Here is a 23,674-nt window from a genome sequence, read left to right on the forward strand (position 1 = left end):
AGGGAGGTACTGCTGCTGGTTGAAGCTCCATTACCTGCAGAGGCATTGGGCGTAAGCACTGCTAGCCACTCTGCTCCATAACAACCCAAGCAGTCAGGGAAGTACACCGCTGACTGAGACAAGGGGTGACTTTCCTTTGCTCTTGCCCTGAGCAATTGGAAAGCAACCAGACTGAAAAAACGGGTCTCACCGCCTAACCTAAAAATAGTTAAATACATCCCCTTCCCTATACCCTCAGCAGCTCAACTAGAATGGAGGGTACTCCAGGTGAACTGAGCACCCCAGCTTCCCATTAACTCAGCAACCATAAAACCACAGGGGAAGGAAAGATAAAGAACCTACCCCCCTAGTGTGTTCCCCCTAAAACCAAGCCAGCTACCGATACGGGACCTAACGCAAACAGGTCCTGATACGCAACTTCAACCTCCCTAAGGTAGTGAGACGCAAACACCGATTTCGACCTCCAGAAGGTGCTCTGTGTGATCTGCAAAAGTGACTTATTATGACGGAAAGCCACTGAAGTTGCTATTGAGCGCACTTCGTGAATGTGAGACTTGACTAGGCGTGCGTCCTCTTCGTTGATGTGCCTGTGCGCCTCTAAGATGAGTTCCTTGACGAAGAAAGCCAGGGCATTCTTGGATAAAGGTCTGGTTGGATCTTTCACTGAACACCACAGGTTAGAGGAACGTCCTCTGATGCTGGCCGTTCTGGCTAAGTAAGTGTTGATAGCTCTAACAGGGCACAAAGAAGCCTCCAATTCTTGAGGGCCAGCCACTTCGGAGAGGTTCTGAATGGTAAAGGACTGAGGCCACGGGTTGGAAGGAGACTCGTTCTTGGCCAGAAAATTCAAGGTGAACGAGCAAACAGCATTACCTTGTGAAAAACCCACTTCCTTGTCAATGGCTTGTATTTCACTAACCCTCTTTGCCGTTGCTAAAGTAACCAGAAAAAGGGATTTCTTAGTGAGGTTTCTAAGAGAAAGATCTTCTAAAGGTTTGTACCTTGGAGACATTAACCACCTCAAAACTACATCTAAATTCCAGGCAAGGGCAGGTTTTGGGGCCTTAGCTGTGTCTAAGGACTTGAGGAGGTCTGACAAGTCTCGGTTATTTGATAGGTCTAACCCCTATGGTAGAAGACGGAGGACAGCATAGCTCTGTAAGCCCTTGATGGTTGATGGCATCAATTTTCTTGAATCCCTCAAGTAAATGAAAAAATCGGCAAGTTGAGTTATAGACGTCGAAGAAGAGGAGATACTATTTTTCTACACCAGTTCCTGAAGACTGTCCACTTGGATTGGTATAATTTGCTAGAGGAGTCCCTTCTGCACCTCGCAATAGCCTCTGCAGCCTTGCTTGAAAAACCTCGCGCTCTGATGAGCTTCCTGACAGTCTGAAGCCTGTCAGAGCGAGAGTGGACAATCCCTGGTGGAACTTCATTAGGTGGGGTTGTCTGAGAAGCGACTTCTTTTGAGGGAGAAGCCTTGGGAAGTCTATCAGGAGATCTAGCAGGTCCGGGAACCACTCCTTCCTTGGCCAGAACGGGGCAACGAGGATCAGCTCGACCTTCTGATGGAATTTCACTTTGTTTATCACTTGCCTGATGAGCCCGAAAGGAGGGAAGGCATAGGCAAACAGGTTCGTCCAGTCTAGGAGCATGGCGTCCACCAAGTGAGTCAGTGGGTCTGGAACTGGTGAGCAGAACACTGGGAGACGATGGTTCTTGGAGGTAGCGAAGAGATCTATTATGGGAGTGCCCCACAGATTCCACAGATCTAGGCACACTTGTGGGTGCAGGGTCCACTCCGTAGGGAGAGTCTGGTTCCGACGGCTGAGTTGGTCCGCCAGGACGTTCAGCTTTCCCTGCACAAACCGAGGGAACAGGGCCACCCTGTTGCTGTCCGCCCACAGAAGAAGGTCCCTCGCAGCTTTGAACAGGGAGAAGGAATGGGTACCTCCCTGTTTCCGGATGTAGGCTAGAGCCGTCGAGTTGTCGGCGTGAACAGCGACTGCTTGGCCTGAGACGTGGGTCGAAAATTCCTGGAGAGCGAGGTGAATGGCCAACAGTTCCTTGACATTGATGTGGAGCTTCTTCTGTTCGTCCGACCAAACTCCTGACGTCCTGAGGTTGGCTAGATGTGCTCCCCACCCAACATTGGACGCGTCTGAGAACATCTGCAGGATGGTTGTCTTGGGAGGAGATCCAGACCCTCCGAAAGCCTTTCCGGCGATTTCCACCAGAGAAGATGCCCCTTGACGTCGGGGAATGTTGAAGACCGTGGAGTCCGTTTGGGTCCTTCTGTCCCAAGAGCCCCTGAGGAAAAACTGTAAGGGTCTCATGTGCAGACGGCCTCTTTACAAATTGCTCCGCTGACGACAGAGTTCCCAGGAGAGCTATCCACTGACGGGTGGAGCAACTGTCCCGGAGAAGAAACTTCTCCACCGTCTGAAGGCAGGAGGAGACCCTTTTGGGAGACAGAAAAGCCCGAAAAGCTAGACTGTCCAGAGTCATCCACAAATAAAGAATCCTCTGTGAAGGAACTAAGCTCGACTTTTCCGTGTTTATCAGAATCCCTAAGTCCCTCGAGCTAACCTTAGGGTTCTGTGAAGGTCCTCCATGCAGCGGTCCCTTGATGATGAACGGAGTAGCCAGTCGTCGAGGTACAAGGAGATCCGAACTCCCTCCAGGTGGAGCCAATGACCTATCGGGGCGAGAATCCTGGTGAACACGTGGGGCTGTCGACAGGCCAAAGCAGAGGGCCCGGAACTGGTAAACTCTGTCCTTGAAAAAAACAAAGCGAAGATACCTCCTGGAGTCCTGATGTACTGGAATGTGAAAGTAGGCATCTTCCATGTCGAGGGTCACCATCCAATCCCCCCGAGTTAGTGCCTGAAGAACTGAGCGGTTCGTTTCCATGGAAAACTTGGTTTTCACTAAGTACAGATTGAGAGCACTTACGTCGAGAACTGGCCTCCAACCCCCTGATGACTTGGGGACTACAAACAGGCGGTTGTAGAAACCCGGGGTTGACACGTCCTGCACTACTTCGATGACCGTTTTCCCTAAGAGAGACTGGACTTCTGTCTCTAGGGCCGAAAACTTGACTGAGCCTCCTGAGTATGCTGTCAAGGAAATGGGAGAATTGGAGAGAGGAGGAGGTTGGGCGAACGGAAGGCGGTAGCCTAGCTGGAGCACTTGCACCACCCACTGATCTGCACCTCTGTCTCTCCATTCCTCCCAAAAGAGGCTGAGTCTGGCCCCACCGGCGCATGGAGGACAGGGATCCTACCTTACTGGCATGACGACCTTGTGGCTTCGAGGAGAACTTGTGACCCCTGGAGTTGGAGCGGGACCTTGAGTAAGGTTTGGACCTGGAGTTACGAAACGGATGCCTGTTAAGAGGAGATACCATCTTGGTCAAAGGAGCGGGAGCAGGCCTCGGTCTGGTGGAAGACATAGACAGGATGTGTGACGACGCCCTCTTATCCATGGCTGACAGGACGTCTTTCACTACTGCTTCTGGGAAAAGGCCCTCCTTGTCAAAGGGTGCGAACATCAAGCCGTTCTCTGCGAAGAAGTCACAGCCTTAGACAAGAAAGAGCACCAAGTTTCCCTCTTCTTCAGAGTGGCCATGGCGAAGAGGGAGGAAATTTCGCCTGCCGCATCATGGATAGCAAGTCCCGTGCAGTGCAGGAAAGGAACCCCGTGATTTTTTCCAAGACGTCTTCTGCGAGATTAGCCTGCTCAACCACCTGTTTGAAAACAGCTCCCATTGACCAATCGATAAAGCTGACAATCTCTAGGAGCTTGAAGAGGTTCCTGGAAAAATGTTCTACATCCAGGGCAGAGAAAAGAAGGTCTTGGCTGCCTCGAATGAAATGCGTCTTGAGGGTCCACAAGGAGCCAAAGTCCCCTTGTGCTGAAATTGCGGATCCCAGTGAAGGAGAAGCTCCTGTGCTGTAATAATTTTGCCTCCTTTTCGACAGCTTTGAAGGAGGGTACGTTCAAAAACGACGATTTACCCGAGGACCTCTTAGCTTCCAACCACGCCTCTACCCTCTTTTAATGCTTTCTTGGAGGCGGTGGAGAGTACCAACTTGGGAAGTGAAGTGGCAGGACCTTGTTTTCCCAGACGCAACGTAGAAGTCGGAGAAGAGGGGGCTGTCGGCTGAAAATGTTGATGGGGTACTGACTGCAGCAGAAAGCTGAGTAGAGAGAATGTAGTGAAGAAGGGCCCTGATTCACCTGGACCTTCCTCTTCACCAGAAAGAATCGGTTCCGTGCCCAGACCGTCCAGGAGTTGAGGAGGAGGAACGATTCGAATTTCTCCCCTCAGGAATACCAAGGACTTTGCGGACTACCTTTTCTAGCTTCTCTTCCAACAGAATAGACTCCTGGGATGTGGGCGAGGATGTGTGAAGGAGCCAAGAGCTTTAGACACTTCCTAGTGTGCAGGAGGAGGAGGAAGAGGCCGGGCACTTGGTGGCAAACTTCCTGGAGAGGGCTAGGCCTCTTGACTGCACCTAGGTGACCTGGGAGGAAGCGTCTGAAATGTATCTTCTTTGATCGGATCCCCACGCTGAGCAACCAGGTATAGGGCTGGCTGTCCTTTTCTTGAAGAGTTTAGTAACCCTAGGGCAGGAATTATCCGAAGATTGCCTCTTTAAGGGCCGAGAGGTCTGATCCCACTTGCGATGACGAGGAGGGGGGGGATCCGAAGAGCTGGAATATGAAGAGACTGAAGATGAACTGCTGCTACTCTCACCTGAAGAACTTAACCTTAGGTAGTGCCGCTTCGACTGCGACCGCCTTGACGAAGCTTCTGGGGACACCATCCTGCGATGTCGGCGATGGCGAAGATCGACGTGTCGATGGAGAAAGATCGACGCCCCGAACCTCCGATGGATCACTTTCACGTCTCCCTGAAGCTTTTCGACGCTTCGAAGGCGAGTCAAGCTTACTACTTTCGCCACCAGGACTAAGGCTTTCCTGTGCCTTAGAGGACGAGCCTGCTCGTGGGCAATAATTTCTGACCTTTTCGCCAGCGCCGGACTGTCTTCTAGCCTCAGAAGGCGAGCGGGACAGTTGCCTTTGCTCAAAAGATTCAGAAAAACGAGCAGACTCGCCTGAAACACGATCGCGAACAACCACATTGTTATCACCAACACCAACACTGACGTCATCACCGACGCTAACGCCCGGACTACGGTGCGAGCGCACTAAACTTAAGACCGACTCCATGAAACCGTTCATTTGCGCTTCCATTTGATTTCTGAAAAGAACGAATTCTGATTTATCAGCCTCGAGGCTGGGCTTGGCTTTAGGGAAAACATACTGGGAAGCTGGTGAAGAAGAGGGGGGAATATGAGAGGGGGAAAGAGCAGCGGTAGAGGAGGGGGTAGGAGAGGAGGAAGGAACAGCCGGTAGAGGAGGTGACGCCGATGCCACCACCGAAGAAGATGATAGCCTAGCTTCCTTACGCTTAAAGGCTTTCCTATCCCTATCCCTAACCAGCTTTATCTGATGGGAACTGTATGTTTGCCAAAACTCCTGACTCCATTCCATACATTCACTGCATGTGTTCTCCTGGGAACACTCTTGACCCCTACATGCTGTACACAAAGAATGGCGATCGTATTTAAGTTTAACTAGTTTGGCGGAGCACAAATTCCCTGCGCAAACTCTGGATCCCGAGAAGCTTGAATCCGACATAGCTACGAATTCCCATGGCTAGGCTAGCTAGATAAATAAACAGGCAATTGAGTACTTCACCAAGGAGAGACGCCACAACTAAGCGCAAGTAGACAAAGGAACCCAAACAGTTTGAGGCAGACGGACGCGCGAGATGCGTTCCCAATACGCCCGAGAATGAAAACTGACCTGGGTTTATGGGTATGTCTCCTGCCACACTACCCCCTCCGGCATCCGGTGGGGTTGGGTCTCCCGCCAATTGTATCAGCGTTCCAAACAAAGTTTGAAAATTTATATCTCGGACGTGTCGATTTTAAAGAGATAAAAGCTTTTACAGTGGCAATTGGCTGGAGGCACTACTTGTGTGAACTAGGGGGCAAAGTGTCATTTCAGCTGTTAAGGAGCCAGAGGCCCTGTGAGCATAAGTAGGTGCTGGGGTGACCAATTTACAGTGTGGGAGAACTTCTCCGAACAGTGGAAAAGTTAGATGGATATAAGTTAATTGGTCCCTCATACATTGCTGTTGACTTGGGTCATAAACAGTCTGCTAAACTCGTGGCTCAATTGATGGTTGTGTACTTTCCCATAAAAGTATTTGCTCTCGTGATTGGAGATTATCAGAACTTATTTATGTGAAAAACATTGGGAAGCAAGAGTATGTGACATATTTTGAACCATCAATGTTTGAGATTGTATGTTGGTCATGTTTACTAAACTTATATTTAAGGTAATTAATTAGGTTAAGGTTCTTTTGATAGAAGAATGGGGAACTATAGCATTAAGGTTAAGTAGAATAAGTTTTGAGGAATTATATTGATAAGGTTTGGTAAGTTTCTGTACTGTATATTAAGATTTATTAACCATGTTCAGGTTTTTTATGGCCATTGTAATATTACAGTAATAAATTAGGTTCAGGAAAGTCAAGTTTCATTTAATAACCTCCAAATCTGTTCCCATCATACTGTCCCAATTGTGCACTATAAAAAGACCCTACATAATATTTTGGCACCCAATGTGGGGCCCTTTGATAGTAAAGTAAGAGTGAGGTGCATAATTGGAGATGGCAAGAGGGAGCAGGTTTGGAAGGTGTTGGGTCAGGTGAAGGGGAGCAGGGTTGGATGCAGAGGTTGGATAGGCTGACGTGCATGATGACCAGCCTGCAGCTTAAGTTAGAGGAAGCCCAGGCAAGGGAAAGTAGATTGGTTACAAGAATGGAGGTGATAGATGAGAAAGCCCAGGTAAGGGAAAGTAAATTGGTTACAAGAATAGAGGCAATGGAGAATATAAGGTGCAAAGGAGAAATTCCCTAAGAAAAGAAAGGAGTTGTCAAGTATACCTTAGTTTTACCAGACCACTGAGCTGATTAACAGCTCTCCTAGGTCTGGCCTGAAGGACTAGACTTATTTAACGTGGCTAAGAACCAATTGGTTACTTAGCAACGGGACCTACAGCTTATTGTGGAATCCAAACCACATTATAGCGAGAAAATGTGTGGATGAAGCGGCTGGGAGAGTTCTTGGATGGACAGCTTAAGATGTGTTATAGGAGTATGTGTGAGGGTGAACCAGGGTATGAGTCCGTGAAAGCTAGAGTGATTAAGCAGGTGAAGAGAATGAAAGGAAGTGTTGTGTACAAGAAGGATGATAGGTTTGAGGAGGCCAAGATGAAGACTGGAGAGGAAGTGGGCTTGTGTGCTCATAGATTGGAGGCGTTGGCCAGAAGAAAGTCTGGAGAGGAAGGAATTGAGGAAAACAAACACATCATGTGGAAGTTCTTGGCCACTATCCCTGAGAAGATTGGGGTCATTTTAAATGAGAAGGAAAAAGATCAGAAGCGGTGGTCAGGGAAACGCTTAGATTGGGAGGATGTTTTAGAGATCCTAGAAGATATGAGAGTAGATGAGGATGAAGCAAAGGAAATGTATGCTGGGTCTGAGGTGGAAAATGGAAGGACATATAAGGACGCTTTGGTGAGTGAGGAGCTAAGTGTGATGCGAGCCTTGTTGGAGGAGTGTAGGAAAGACCAGAGAGAAAGAGGAAGAAAGAATGTGCAAGTGAACGTGGGGAGTAACGGGAAGAGCTTGAGCAGAAGCTGGGAGAGGTTTAGGAGTGGAAGTGTGGGTAGAGCGAATGGGAATATGAGGGAGAGGCAGATGGAAGTGAGGAGTAGCAGTAGTAGTAAGGGGTGTTTCAGGTGTGGAAGGACTGGTCATGTGAAAGCAGATTGCAGATGGGCCAATGGTGAGTGTTTCGGCTGTGGAAAATGAGGGCATGTATTGAGGGATTGCCCACAAGCGAAAGAGTTGAAACGTTTCAGCTGTGAAAACATAGGGCATCGAGTGAGAGACTGCCAGAGTGGAAGGAGAGTAGGGGTAAATGGAAGTCGTTGTGGAAACTGTGGAATGAATGGGCATTTTGCCAGAACATGTCAGAACCCTCGGAGTAAGTGGGAAGGATGTGGAATGGAGGGTCATGTGAAAGAAGTCTGCCGTACCAAATCCCAACCTCAGGGAAAGAAGGGGGTTTACCCCCGTGGTGAGCCCTCTGGTATGGAGGGGATAGATGTATTGCATGTGAGAGAAGGGTTTGTGAGTTGGAACATCTGTTTGGGGGAATGAGTAGATCATTGTTTGTGTGTTAGGGTAGAATGTGGTGGAGTGTTAATGAAAGCATTGATTGACACTGGTTGTAGTGGAAATGTGGTTTTCAGAGAGGCATATGAGAAAATAAAAGCTAGCATAACACAGAAGTAGGAATGTGCTGGATATGTGACAGGGATTGGAGGATTGGAAGTAAGGGTGTGTGCGAGGTTTGTTGAGTCAGTTGCGGTTGCAGGAATAAGGCTGGAGGAGGAGGATTTTTACGCTGTGGACAGAGTGAATGAGAAATATGATATGTTGCTGGGATATGCATTTTTGAAGAAAAACAGGGTAAAGAAGTGTACCCAGAACAAGAAATGATAGAAATACGAATGGGGAATGAAACCAGTGTGAAGCTGTATGTGGAGGAGATGGACAAGTTTTGAAGATGGTTTCTGGAGTGGAGGTATATGTGATGGAGGATGTACAATGGCCAAGGGATTCGGGAAGTGTGTGGAGTGTGAAAGTTGGGTGGAGGACTAATGTTGGAGTCAGCGCAGAGAGTTTATGAGAAGTGTTTATGTTGGACGGTAGCTCTGCGTGTTGTGAGATAAGGGGGGTTGCACATGTGTTTGATGGGATTATGGATGTAAAGGACCCAGAGGTGTGTGTACAGGTGTGTGGGAATTTGAAAAAGAAAAGGTGGAGAGGCATACATGCATCTTGGTGATAGATTGGGAAGTTTCAGAAGTGTAGTCGATTTGAGTGACAGTAAGCACGTCACAGGGTATGATGTGATGGCCGAAGGGGAAAGGGCAGAAGAGTGGAGTAAGGAAAAGCTTAGGGACAAGGTGAGGTTGAATGAGAAGTTGAGTGAGAGAGAGAGAGAGCAGGTGTATGAGTTGTTATGGGAGAGAAAAGGTGTGTTGAGTCAAGGGGACGAGGACTTTGGGACAGCTAGATTGCTGGAGTTCCGTATTCAGCTGACAGATGCAACACCGATTTATCAGAGACCCAGACATTTCCTGGCTCCGGTAATGCGAAGAGATTGAAGAGCAGTGTGAAGAGTTGGAAAAGATAGGAGTGATTGAACTCAGTAAGAGTGCTTGGAATAGTCCAATTGTGCCGGTAAGAAAGCCTGATGGGAGTCTGCAAATGTGTATTGATTATCGCAGAGTAAATGAGGTGACAGTGAAGGAAAGATTCCCTGTGTGTCTGGTGTCTGACTGTGTGTACAGTATGCATGGGATGAAAGTGTTTAGCAAGATGGATCTGGTAAGGGGTTATTATCAGATGCCAGTGGCGGAGGATTGTAGACCGATAACTGCCTTCTCAACTACGAAAAAACAGTATCAGCTCTGCAATCTCAGTTTTGGATTGGCAAATGCCCCAGCTGCCTTCCAGAGAGCAATGAATGTCGTGCTGAGTGGTTTTCCCCACGAGAATGTGTTGGTGTTTCTTGATGACATTTTGGTGATGAGTAAGACGGTAGAAGAGCTAGAGGAGCACAAGAGCTTGGTGTGAGCAGTGTTGAAGAAGTTAGAAGAAGTGGGGGTGAAAGTCAAAGTGAGTAAGTGTGAGTGGTTCATGGAAGAGGTGGAGTTTTTGGGTCGTAAGGTGAATGAGTCTGGAGGGCGACAAGTGCAAAAGTTTGTAGAAAAAGTGAGAAATTTCCCTCGACCCAGGACTGTGCGAGAGTTGTGTTGATTTTTGGGACTGATCGAGTTTGGAAGGAAGTTTGTGGAAGATTGTTCGGGAATTGCAAAGCCACTGTCAGAATGGACAGGCTGTAGGAAGAGTACAGATGTGAGGTGGGATGAAAGGATGGTGGAAGCATTCGAGAAATTGAAAGAGGAAATGGTGAAGGATGTGCAGTTGGTTCACCCTGACTATAGTGCAGATGCCAGTAAGGTAGAAGTGCATACGGATGTGAGTGGAGTGTCAATGTGTGGATGTTTGATGCAGAAGCAAGTGGTGAATGGAGTTGAAAGGGATAGAGTGATAGCATATGTAAGTAAGGCGTTTAGTTCGGCAGAGAGAAAGTATCTGACTGTTGAGAGTGAGTTGGCTGCCCTGTGGTTTTGTGTGAAAGCATTACGACCGTTTCTGTATGGTATGAGGTTTGTGGTACGTACTGACCATCAGCCTCTAGTGTATCTGCAGAGAATGAAAGGAGTGGATGCTAGGATTGCACGAACGGTGGAGGATTTGAGTGATTTTGATTTTGAAGTTGAGTACATCCCAGGTAAAAGAAATATTGTTGCAGACATGATGTCTAGACTACCTGTGGAAGGGAAAGAGAAGATAAAAGACATAACACCAGAGTATCTGCCGAGAGGATTGGTGGTAGCATGTGAGAGTAAGGGGGGTGGTGACTAGATGTTTGAAAGTTTGTGGTGTGGATTGAATGATTTGGTAGATGAAGGTTTGAAGGTGCAGGTACCTGGATGTTTGGGAGTGTCAAATGTGGAATGGTATCGAAAGAGTCTGAGGGCTATGATGTGTCCTGGAGTAGCCCCATTTCAGGCAGTTTTGGTAGCAGTGAGTAAGAAGTATAAGGTGATTGTGTCTGTACACATTGGTGGTGAGAAACCTATAGTGTATCGACATGAGGGAGTGAAAGAGAGTGAGTGTGAGTTGCATCTGCAGTGTTTGAGTGGGGTGCACTATAACTGGGTCATGGAGAAAAAGAGCTATGAAAGGAAGTATGAGAAGGAGGAAAATGTTGAAGAGAGAATGCCGGAGTTGTTGGATGTGGAAGAGGACAGTAAGGAAGTAAATGAAGGATGTTTGGTTAGTGGAAGAGACAGGTGTATGTCTGTATGTGTGTACACAGGAGAGCAAACGCAATGATTGTGGAAGTAGATGTCAGTAGAGGACAGTATTGTGGTTTGGTTGACACCGGAGCACAAATATCGTTGGTGAACGCACGAGTAATTAGGGATGTTGACAGAGTGAATTGGAATGTTAAAAGGAGAGTGGTGAATGTGTCAATAAGAGGTATAGCAGGAAGATCAGTTGGATGGGAGGAAGTGAGGTAGAAGGTAAGGTTAGGAGATTTTGAGGTGGAAGCTTGTTTTATAGTACTAGGAGATGAGCAGATGCCATGTTGCTTCCTGTTTGGGATAGGTTTCTTGAGGAAGAATGGATTGATAGTGGATGCTGGGACAGGAGTCCTGTTGAAAGACGAGGTTATAACGGGGAAGATTCAAAGTGAGGCGATGCCAGGTTTGTGGGAATGGTTGACAGGAGTCTGAGTGAGGAGGGGGATGTAGTGGAGTTGGACAAGAGTGAGAATGAATTGTTGACAGTGGAGGACGCTGAGGAGATGCAGTGGAAGTGTTTTGTGGTGAGGAGTTGAGGAGATGTATTAGAGAGGGAGCACCTGGAGAAGATGGCCTTTGCTGTTGAGCAAATGGATGTGGTTTTCTGAGAGATTTGTTTTGTGTGAAGGAGTGGTGTATTTTTCCAGAGAGAAGACGAGAGAGTTGATGTATGTTCCAGTGTTCTCGATGAGTGGAGCAGTAGGGGTGTGCATGTTAGTCCATGAGATATATGGACATATGGGGAAGTTTAAGTTGATCAAGTGTATGAAAGCGCGGATGTTTTCCCCGTATTTGAGGAAGATTTTTACGGATGTGGCAGTCACATGCCAAGAACGTCGGAAGGGAAGGTATCAAAGTGTGTATGCTAGCTCACCTGTTTTGAAGTCGAGTATAAAAGAACCGTTTGAGTTAGTGGCAACTGAATGTGTGGCTTTGCCGGTAACTACGAGAGGAAAGTAAGTGATCGTTATGGTAGATCATAAGAGTAAGTTTGTAAGTTGTGCATCTGTGAAGAATAAAACTAGTGAGAATGTTGTAAAAGTGGTCAGTATGGTCTTGTTGCTTGCGTGTGTGAGAAAGCCAGCAGGAATGTTGAGTGATAATGGGCCAGAGTTTGTTGGTAGACCGTCTGAGCAAACGCTGAAAGAATCAGGTATCGATCATGTAGTAACAACTCCATACATGCCGAGTGTGAATGGGTTGGAGGAACAAACCATAAGGACTCTGAGTAAGATGTTACGAATGTTGACTGATAGAGAGAATGAATGGGGTTTGTTGTTAGGAAGAATGGTAGCAATATATAATGGGTCAGTCCATAAAAGCACTGGCATACCTCCGAGTGAGTACGCAATGAATTACGAGAGGTATGTGAGAGCGAGGTTGGATGTGAATGTAGACGAGCGGGATGTGTGGAGGCAGGCAAATGGAAGGTTTGAGAGTTTCAGAGTGGGTGATAATAGGGTGTTGAAGGAAGTTGTTGAGAAGGGAAGATTGACAGTGAGTACGATGCTTGAGGATTATGAAGGTCCGTATGTAGTGAAAACAGTTTGGTCTAATGGATTGAGTTGTGCTACAAGACGGGAATGAAGAAGGAAATGTAAGGGTGATACGAGCGCATGATAACCACCTGAAAAGATGGAGAGAATCACCTAAATACATGATAGAGCATCCCATTAGGAAGTTATTAAGGGAGGAAAGGGAAAAGGAAAGTGAAGAAATAAAGGAAGATATAAATTGGGGAGATCAACAGCTAGTGTTGGTGGAACATACGAGAAAGCCTAAAAGGAGGTGTAGAAACAGTAAGGGTACAGTTACTGAGTTGTTTGCTCAGCGTACCCGAGATGGGCTGTTTGATTCTGAGGGGTCTGAGAAGCAAGTAGGCATGAGACGTGAGAATATCCTTGCGGTGCTGTTGGGTGGTAGTGAGAATGAGGGTGTCATTGATTTGGAAGGATTTGAGTGGGATGTGGAAGGAGTGATCTTGGTGAGTACAAGGAATGTGAACGAGGATACGCAAGAGTTGGGTGAAATGGAAGCAATGCCAAGTCGTGAGGAAGATGGTACGTATAGTTTGTGAGTTTCCTTTGAGTGAAAGTGTTGAAAGAGTGAGTGTGAGTGAGAGAGAGTTAGCAGTGCTGGACAGTGTAAGTGGAGGAGTTTTGGATAGCTTGAGGCAGTGTGGAAAAAATAAATGAGAGTATGGAAGAGATGATAGCAGCCATGTCAGGTGTGAGTGAGGTTGGAGCCAAAGTGAATCTCCAGAGTTTGGATGAGCTTGGTGTAAGTAGTCCAAAACCAAGACTAGGTGAGTCTAGTGTGGTTGGAGTGGAAGTGAGTGAAGAAGAGGTGGTGCATGAGAGGCCATGGACCCGAAGTCAATGTCCAGTTCCGGAGTATGAATGGGTGGTAAGAAAGGGATTTTGAAGAAAAGGAAACAAGATTTCCTTTATTTTTGTAAGGGAGAGTGTGGTAGGCGAAGTTCGGGTTTGTATGATGAAAGACGTTTGTGTGAACTGATTGTTCCATTTTTTGTTATTGTGATGTTTTTTTATTTTGTTTGATTGAAATTTTTTGTTTTCCTATTAAGTTATTGTGTGTATATGTTGTTTATGAATGTGTTGTTGGTGTATGATTGTTTAATTAATCGTTTATTTTAACTTTTTTACTTGCAGTTTGCTTAAGCGACTGCATTAAAATTGGATGAGCTCTCCTTCACTTGAACCGTTGGAGCCTACAGATATAATAGGATTTGCACTGGCTATTGCCAGATCAGGCTAAGAGCTGGAGAGGATGAAACAAGGTGATTGCATCCAAGGAGCATCACTGCCTTGATCACTGGAATTGGAAAGCACTGGTGGAGTGGGAGGACAAGAGATAAAAGGCAGATGGGACATGGGTGGTCGTAATGTGACGCTACTGGAGGAAAGTTAGGAGTAAATGTTTGTAAAGAAAAAGAAGAAATTGCCTCAAAGAGGCAGACAGAAAAAGAGTAAGACTGAGAAGTTGAGGTGAATGAAGAAAGTGAAAAGGTTACTGAAAAAGCTGATGTTGACAGTGAAAAACTATGGAAGTAAAAATATAACATTGTATTTCTTGATTTATTGTCAGTAAGGCTTAAAAGGTTCTTTTGGGGGTTGTGGTGGTACTAAGTTAGGCTAAGTTAGGTACAGGAAGATTGTTTTGGTAAACTTTAGTGTTAAGTAGGAAATAAGTTAGGTTAAGTATGATAAGATGGTAATTGCTAAACTGTGGCAAATGTAAATAAGATTAGGATAAGGTTCTGTTTGAAGGTCTTCAAAGAATACAGTCTTTGTCTGATGAGGAAAAAATGAGAAGAGGAAGAAAGTGAAACCTTTAAGTTTGGTGATGGTACTGTGTATAAATCAATGATGAAAGTAAAACTTCCAGTGAACATTACAAGTGACAGAGCAAGTGTGATAACAGACGTGGTGAATTCCTCTGTACCCTTTTATTCAGCAAAAAATCAATGCAGAGAGCACAAATGAAATTGGATTCAGAAAATGATGCTGCAGAAATTCATGGAAAAAAGTTGAAATTGAGGTGCACTTCTTCAGGATACTATTGCCTTCCTCTAAGGGATTAGAGAGAAGCCTGGAAGAAAACAGAGGAAATAATGATGACCTTGGGAGGAGATCATGAAAAGGAAAAGAAGAAGATAGAAAAACTGCACCAACAATTCGGTCATCCCACATCTAAGAGACTGATTCAGTTGTTGAAGGATGCAAGTTTTACGGACAAAATATGCTACGTGTTTGCGGAAGAAGTGTCAGATAGCAGTGAGATATGCATGAAATATAAGAAAACACCATCAGGGCCAATTGTTAGTATGAATATGGCACAGTAATTCAATGAAGTACTGGCATTAGACCCCAAGGAGTACAATAAAAGGGGATATATATTTTCTGCATATGGTGGATATGGCAACAAGGTTCTCAAAATCTTGTGTGACAAGAAGTAAAGAAGCCAAGGAGATAATAAGAGAAAATTATGGAGACATGGTTGAGAACTGGGAAGAGCAAAGGAATGGAAAGGACCAGCTACAGTTATTGGTCAAGATGGCAAAACAGTGCTCTTAAATATGGTTTAAAGACTGTAAGGGAACATGAACCACACATTCAGCAGATACCACACAGTTCTGATAGAAACACTGAAGGAAGAAATGCACTGCTTGATACGTTGAGGCATCAAAGAGGAAAGGATGAAATGGACATAGCAAGAAGAATGAGAGAGAAGCAGTTATAAATCCAGTGGAAAATGAAAAAAAATGAAGAAAAAGAGAACCACACCAAAGTGGAGACACTTCATCTGAAGACAATTAACAATCAAGGGTATTACAAGCATTGGACAGAGTAAGACTCCTGCCAAGAGTGTCTGATGAATGGCAGACAGGAACTGTTCACAGCCATGCTGGAAAATCTACAGGAAAATATAGTAGTTGGAGGAACACTGAACATAAAGATGGACATAACAGCCATTGACCAGAACAGAGATGTAGAAAAATGGGTAACAGTTTTAGCAGATGGAGTGCAGGAACCCAGTGAAATAGTACTGGCTTGTGAACACATGAAAGTCAGGAACTTGATAAAGCAAAACAAGAACAACTAAAAACCTGGAAGAATTTTGGTGCATATGAGGAAATTCCTAACTTGGGTCAAAAGGTACTGTCTGTTGGGTGGTAATAGAAAGGAAAACAGTGATAGGAAAAGAAAATTAAAGCACAGCTGGTTGCCAGAGGTTTTGGGGAAAAGGAAGAAATCCAGTCAGATCCTCCCACTGTTAGCCAGGAAGTGCTGACACCCTTTGTTGGTACACTGTCTTCCAAAAGATGGGCGGTGAATTCAATTGATATTACGGCTGCATTCCTACAGAGTGAATGGTTTGAGCCTGAAGTGTATCTCACTCCACCTGTTGAAGCTGGCTGTGATGATAAAGTACTTTGGAAATTAAAATAATGAGTATGTACGGTATATGGTCTCAATGATGCTGCTAGAAAATGGTATCCCACAGTGAAGACTTTCCTGTTGACGATGGACTGTAATCAGGTGAAAACTGACCCTGCAGCAGCATTCTATTGGTATCGTGAAGGAGATTTGTGTGCTATGTTTTTTATGCATGTAGAAGATTTCTTGTGTGGAGGAATAAAGAAATTTGAATGTGCAGTCATTGCCCAAATCAGAAACTTTCAGGTTAGGAAGCAACATAATGCTATATTCAGATACACTGGCCTGGATACTGTATAGAATGAGCATGGTGTCACACTTCACCAAAATGAGTATTGTAAATCACTGGAATCTATAAAAGTACGTGCTGAGAGAGGATTAAATAAGAATACAGAGTGCAATGAAGAAGAAAAGGAGAATTTTAGGAGTCTAGTAGGCCAGCTAGGATGGTTATGTATTAATTCAAGACATGACTTGTCATATGAAGTATTGGAACTGCTGTAAAATAAATAACCCTAAAGTGTAAGATCTGATTGAGGAAAACAAATGTCTGAGAAAAGCCTGTGCCTTTGAGAGGTGTATGCACTTCCCAGGACTGAGTGACAGTTTAAGTTGGTTGTGTACATGGATGCTTCTTATGCCAATCTCCCTGATGGATTTAGTCGTGCTGGAGGCTTTGCGACTTTCCCTATGGGTGAAAATGGAAATAGTTGTCCTTTAGACTGGGAGTCAAAGAAAATAAGAAAGTGTTGTAAAAAGCACTCTTGCAGCAGAAACACAAGCAGCTGCTGAGGCTGTGGATACGGCCTACTATCTTGGAAACATGTCTCAAATGCTGTATGATGGAAAGAGAAATCTGCCTGTGGAACTCTATCGTATGTGGATAACCATTCACTTTATGAGAATGTGTATTCGGTTTAAAATGTTTTAGAAAAGAGCTATTCTCAAAGAATTGGTTCAGAATGGAGAGTTCTAGATATTTTGGGTAGACTCAAAAGCACAGTTAGCTAATGTGTTAACAAAAAAAGGGGGTAAATTCTTTGAGAATAGTGTTAGTATTTGAGAGTGGATCCCTGAAATCTTCAATAGCTTTTGTAAGTACTCAATTTCATTTTTTCTATACCATGTAATGCTTATTACTTTGGGAAATACACTTCTTTTGTTTCCTTTCTAAAGAGAGGGAATATCTTAATTCTGTTGAAAATATCTGTGCATGACATTGCGCTTTGCGCTCGTCATTTGCTTACGTTGTTTGTTTATGTTTATGTTGTGAGGAGGCCTGAGCAAAGCGTCACGATGTAGGTACTTGGTGGGTCGGACCTCCGAGGTAAATAAGTCAGTTTTTTATGTCCGGCTTTGATTTCTCTTGCCACACTGGTCTACATGACCAACAGTTTACATTTTTACAGGATCTTGAGATATCTATTAGCACCAACATCCCACAACCCACCACCTTATCACTTAAAAATTCAAGCATTCTCAATGGCTCTATTTTCAGAGAGCATTTTACTGCTGGCACTCTACTGATCCAATACCAGACTATTTCATGTAATACGCCAGAATCAACCCCTAATAAAAGTATCATGTTCATTAAATACTTACCTTTATTACAGTGCTAAACAACTAGGCTATTTTCTTCAAAAATCTAAGGATTAATTTCTTCCAGAATTTCAGGCAATATTCACCTGAAATGACAAGAATATGTTATTACATCACATGAAATGGATGTCTTTTTGCTTACAAGGTATCAAAACAGACATCATTCATTAGCTACAGCCACGTCTCTAGTATAGTCTAAATAAAAAAATACAACCTTTCAGGATTAAAACACTTTCTTCCTATAAAATTCATGCATAACAAAGTGCTTTAGCATTCCCTAATTCTTTTGCTAAATGTAATTAATGCTTACTTCGTACCATCTTTCCTGTCAACACTACTCTCACGGCTACTGAAGTGATAGGCCATGATAGTTTCTTCAGGTTCCAACTGCTTTGTTTCTTCGGTCCCCTCTCCAAAATTCTATTCTATCATACTATTTGAGAGTTAATACAATAACCTGCATAACTCTGTACTTTTCGACCACCCCACTACCTATTTCCATCATACTTAGGTAATACATTTCCCATCCAGCACTTACTTCATTATGAACTGTTCATTAACCCTTAAACGCTGACTGGACGTATTGTACGTCGACTAAAACTGTCTGTCGGGTGCCAAGTGGACATACGGTACGTCGACTACAAAAAGTTTTTTAAATATTTGCGGAAAAATAGTTATAGACCTAGTTTGCGATAGATTTTAAATCACGCGCCTTGAGGGATGCTGGGAGTTCACGGATCACACTGTTGTTTTGTTTACAAGCGTGATCCAGCTGCGCATGCGCGAATTTCTTTCTTCTCCCACTAGAAAGCATCAGCGACACATCTCAGAAATTCTTTCGTCACTTTGTCGTAATTTTTGCACCGTTTTATAGTAGCCATTACATAAAGTTTTATATATGAAAATGTGTGCAATTTCATGTAAAATACAACAAAAAACAACCCATGGTTGTAGCTTTTATCAGTTTTGAAATATTTTCATATAAATCACGATAAGTGCCAAAATTTCAGCCTTCGGTCAACTTTGACGGGACCAAAATGGTCGAAAAACGCAATTGTAAGCTAAAACTCTTACATTCTAGTAATATTCAATCATTTACCTTAATTTTGCAACAAATTGGAAGTCTCTGGCACAGTACAGTAAAACTTTGATCTTACACGATTCGAGTTGCACGAATTCACACACACACGAACTTTTCACTGGAACTTAACTAATGGGGATACGCGATTTTTTCACAGACACAAAATTCTCGAGAAACCCTGCAGAAGTGGGTGTTTAATTTTTGAAGTAATTTACAAGTTTTCATGCTTTTATGTGTAAAATCTGTATGAAAAATGCATTTCATTCTTTTATGTGTAAAATCTGTATGAAAAATGCATTTCATGCTTTCATTTGTAAAATCTGTATCAAAAATGTATTATTTTTATTTTTGTACATGCATAAATATGATGCAAAGGTAATTTCAGCACATTCACTTAGTGTACTTTTACAAGATGTGATACCCATTTGCAAAGTTACTGCACTTTTCAAAGATGATACCCCTGCAGAAAATGTTTGTTTAATGTTTGAAGTACATTTATAAGTTTTCATGCTTTTAACTGTAAATTCGATATGGAAAATTTATATTTATATTTCTGTACATAAATATCATACAAGTATTATGTCCATTTGCAAAGTCTTTGTCACAAGGACTCTACATGACCTTGAGATGAGGTTGTTCAGTCGTGCTCATTTGATGAAATGAATTCGTTAATGTAATATCAGAGATGTAACAGAGTTGTATAAGTGTCATTCTTTGAAAATTACTCTGTTCACCTCGGAGAAAAGTGCTGGTGCAATCTGTATGTGCATGTAATTACAGCACGTTCAGTTGGTATACTTTTACAAGATGTGATACCCTTAGTTACTGCATTTTTCAAAGATGATACCCCTGTAGAAAGGGTGTTTAATTTTTAAGTTTTGTGTTTTTAGGTGTAAAATCAGAATGGAAAATTTGTATTTATATATTTGCGCATAAATACGATACAAAAGCAGTACAGTTACTTTATTACAGTATCCCTCTCTCTCTCTCTCTCTCTCGTAGTTAGCGCTCAAACATACTTTTACAACTTATTATTTCTCTGTACGTCATTATCTGTACAGTATATAATTTTAAATTGATTGAATTTTACCTGTACTGTACTACCTTCTACGAACATTATGTACATGTTTTTGATATTTTATGGAATTGTACTTTTGTTGACTGACACATGACGTTTTGCCTAGTGACACAAAGAAAACGGCATCCCACGAATTAGGGGTAACATTAGTATACGTACGCACCTACTGTAAATGCGCTATTATGAAACTGTGCAGTACTCAATTTTTATGTCAACCATTTACTGTATTCCTTTTTTAAGGGTAATAAGCTAAATTTTAAATAAAATTACACTAACTTTAGTTCATTTAAAAGTTAGCTTAATACTTCAGGAGCATGATTAGGGTCATATTTAGTACTTTAAACTCTGGAAATAAACATTTATTAGCATTTTTAAAGACCATGCCAAACTTACGCAAAAATTCACCTTGCACGAGGGGCTCCGGAACCTAACCGCGTAATTTCGAGTATGACTGTATTTCGATTTATGGGCTTTTTCCTTACGTCCGAACCCGAAAACAGAAATTCTTTCGTGTAAACTGTTTTATTTGAAGTTTTATATATGAAAATGTGTATTTCATTTAGAATACAACAAAAAATTATGGTTGTAGCTTTTATCAGTTTTGAAATATTTTCATATAAATCACGATAAGTGCCAAAATTTCAACCTTTACTTTGACTCGACCAAAATGGTCGAAAAACGCAATTGTAAGCTAAAAATCTTACATTCTAGTAAATTCAATCATTTACCTTCATTTTGGAAGTCTCTAGTACAATATTTTGATTTATGGTGTTTTAAAAAATATTAACTGCTGAAAATCTCAGAATTTCTTTAGTCATCGTAAGTTTTTATATTTGATAAATGTTATAAATGAAAATGTGCACAATTTCATTTAGAATACAACAAAAAATAACTCATGGTTGTAGCTTTAATCAGTTTTGAAATATTTTCATATAAATCACGATAACTGCCAAAATTTCAACCTACAGTCAACTTTGACTCGACCAAAATGGTTGAAAAAAATGCAATTGTAAGCTAAAACTCTTACATTCTAGTAACATTCAATCATTTACCTTCATTTTGCAACAAACGGGAAGTCTCTAGTACAATATTTTGATTTATGGTGAATTTTTGAAAAAAAAAAACTTTTTCCTTACCTCCGCGCGAGGTAACTGCTGAAAATCTCAGAATTTCTTTAGTCACTTTGTCGTAATTTTCGCACCGTTTTCTATTAGGCGTTACATACATAAACTGTTATACATGAAAATGTGCACAATTTCATATAGAATACAACAAAAAATAACTCATGGTTGTAGCTTTAATCAATTTTGAAATATTTTCATATAAATCACGATAACTGCCAAAATTTAAAACTACAGTCAACTTTGACTCGACCGAAATGGTTGAAAAATGCAATTGTAAGCTAAAACTCTTACATTCTAGTAACATTCAATCATTTACCTTCATTTTGCAACAAACGGGAAGTCTCTAGTACAATATTTCGATTTATGGTGAATTTTTGAAAAAAACTTTTTCCTTACCTCCGCGTGCTGTAACTTGGCTGAAAATCTCAATTTCTTTAGTCACATTGTCGTAATTTTTGCGCCGTTTTCTATTAGGCGTTTCATAAAGTGTTATACATGAAAATGTGCGCAATTTTATTTAGAATAAAACAAAAAATAACTCATGGTTGTATCTTTTATCAGTTTTGAAATATTTTCATATAAATCACGATAAATAGAAAAAATTCGACCTTCAGTCAACGTTAACTCGACCGAAATGGTCGAAAACTGCAATTGTAAGCTAAAACACTTACAGTCTAGTAATATTCAATCAATTACCTTCATTTTGCAACAAACGGGAAGTCTCTAGCACAATATTTCGATTTATGGTGAATTTTTGAAAAAAACATTTTTTACGTCCGCACGTTACGAATTCATGCATCATTTTGTGATAATATTTTCTCTGTGTTGCTTTGATCGTTTTACAATTTGTTATATACCAAAATCATCGCAATTTAGTGTACAATACGAAAAAAAAAACTCATTAGCTTTAACCGTTTTGCTCACAGTATGATTTGTATACAATTATATATGAAATTTTTTTTTTTGCGCTGTCATATATTTCAATATTTAAATATGATAATGATATTTTTTCATTTCTGATGGTTGCATACTAAACTTCAGGCAATGACAAAAATAGCAGCCAAAAATGAACTGTCAATCTTAAAAACTAAGCGTGCTGTGATTTAAAAAAAAAACTTTTTTTCTGCTTCGGCGCTAACTCCCGAATGCCACTGGCATATGGCAGACACTTTTGTAAATAGAGGCTCGGCGTTTAAGGGTTAAAATGCCTGTATCTTTAATTTTCAATTCATATCTGGTAAGTACTGTATTAACCAAGACCCTACCTACCCAACCCTCCCCTTGGATATTGAGTTCTAGCAAGGCATTTTGCACACCTAGTGCAGTCTACAATTACAGAACAAGGCTTTATTCTATGCAATACTATTAGTCCAGTAAATCTAAGCCCAAAACTGGCCTAACCCACCACTAATTGCAAGAAAAATGAAAACTCCTGTATTTTGTTCCTTTGGATATACTCAATCTCTGATTAAAAATCAAGAAATCAAAGTTTTGGAACATGGTGAAATTTGAGGTTGATTATATGGTATCGGGTGCTATCGGCATCATATGTGCTATGAATGAAATATATCATTTCCCCCCCTTTTTCAAACAATATACTGTGAAATCTTATGTTTTTTGCGCCAATCGTTAAGATGAAAATGATTAAAAGTACCTAGAATTACCCCTTGTACCCCTAACTTAGGGTACCCCTACCTCCGGACTGCGATTTTGATGGTTTTGGACAATGATCTTTTCCACTGGCAAGCAAAAAATTCTAGCAATCCGGGTAATATTACTCATTTTATATTGGTATGGGTCCAATCAATGACATATCCAAAGAGATGTTCAACTGCACTTGTTTCAGGGCATCTGACTCTGTGGCAAGTTGTTCAGAGGAATTCCAACATCCTGTGTTAACAGTGCTTGCTGAAATGTATGACCAGTTTGTGGCAGGTGATATTACCCCAGAAGTCATTGAATCATCAGAAGCATTTGCCACTACCAAGGACTTGATAGGTGAAAAAATCAGCCAAGAAAGAGAAAGAACCAGTCAATTATGGCTCATGTACATGAAGATGATTTCTATCATTCAAAAGTTTATCACATCAGAAAGAACCAGTAACTGGGCTCTCCATTTACAAGCACTGTATGACATGCTACCTTACCTTGCAGCAACAGGCCACAACCTCTATACCAAATCTGTCCATTTTTATTTACAGAAAATGTGTTCCCTTCCAGCAACCAACCCTGTTGCCTATGAACATTTTGTGAATGGACTTCATGCAGTCAGGAGGACAGACAGGTATTGGGCAGGTTTTTCTGCAGACTTGGTTATTGAGCAAGCACTGATGAGAAGTTTGAAGATGACAGGAGGACTTACAAGAGGAAGGGGAATGACAGAAACTCAAAGAATTGTTTGGGCCTTGGCCAGTTCTGTTTATGCTGAAGTGAATGAGGCCATGCAGAAGCTGACATCACTTGAGTACAGTACTAGTGAACAACACAAAGACTTATCAGTGGCACATCAGAAAAGAGATGCAGATGATGTGAATAAGCTCGTCTCATTCATTCAGGACAAGTCTCCCTTCGGAAATGATGAAAATCTCTGAAACATAGTAAATGGTGTGGTAGCAACAGAAAATGTGAATGCTGAGAAAGCAGAGAAAATTGGGTGCAAAATCTTGGAGGGGATGGTGGGGAAACAGGTTGTGAACTATACATTTAAGAAAAAGGACCGGGCTACAATAATGGATTC

General features: G+C 42.4%; 1 long non-coding RNA gene across 1 annotated transcript in view; it reads right to left on the reverse strand.

Annotated features, from left to right (window-relative positions):
* The window catches only part of LOC136856551 (uncharacterized), a 136,934-nt gene that overhangs the window by 60,928 nt on the left and 52,332 nt on the right, over positions 1–23,674 (reverse strand). The window contains exon 3 of the long non-coding RNA XR_010858393.1: positions 17,658–17,740. This is a non-coding gene — a long non-coding RNA (uncharacterized lncRNA). The remainder of the gene's footprint in view (positions 1–17,657; positions 17,741–23,674) is intronic.

Source organism: Macrobrachium rosenbergii, chromosome 36, assembly GCF_040412425.1.
Source record: "Macrobrachium rosenbergii isolate ZJJX-2024 chromosome 36, ASM4041242v1, whole genome shotgun sequence".
Classification (NCBI taxonomy): Eukaryota; Metazoa; Arthropoda; class Malacostraca; order Decapoda; family Palaemonidae; genus Macrobrachium; species Macrobrachium rosenbergii.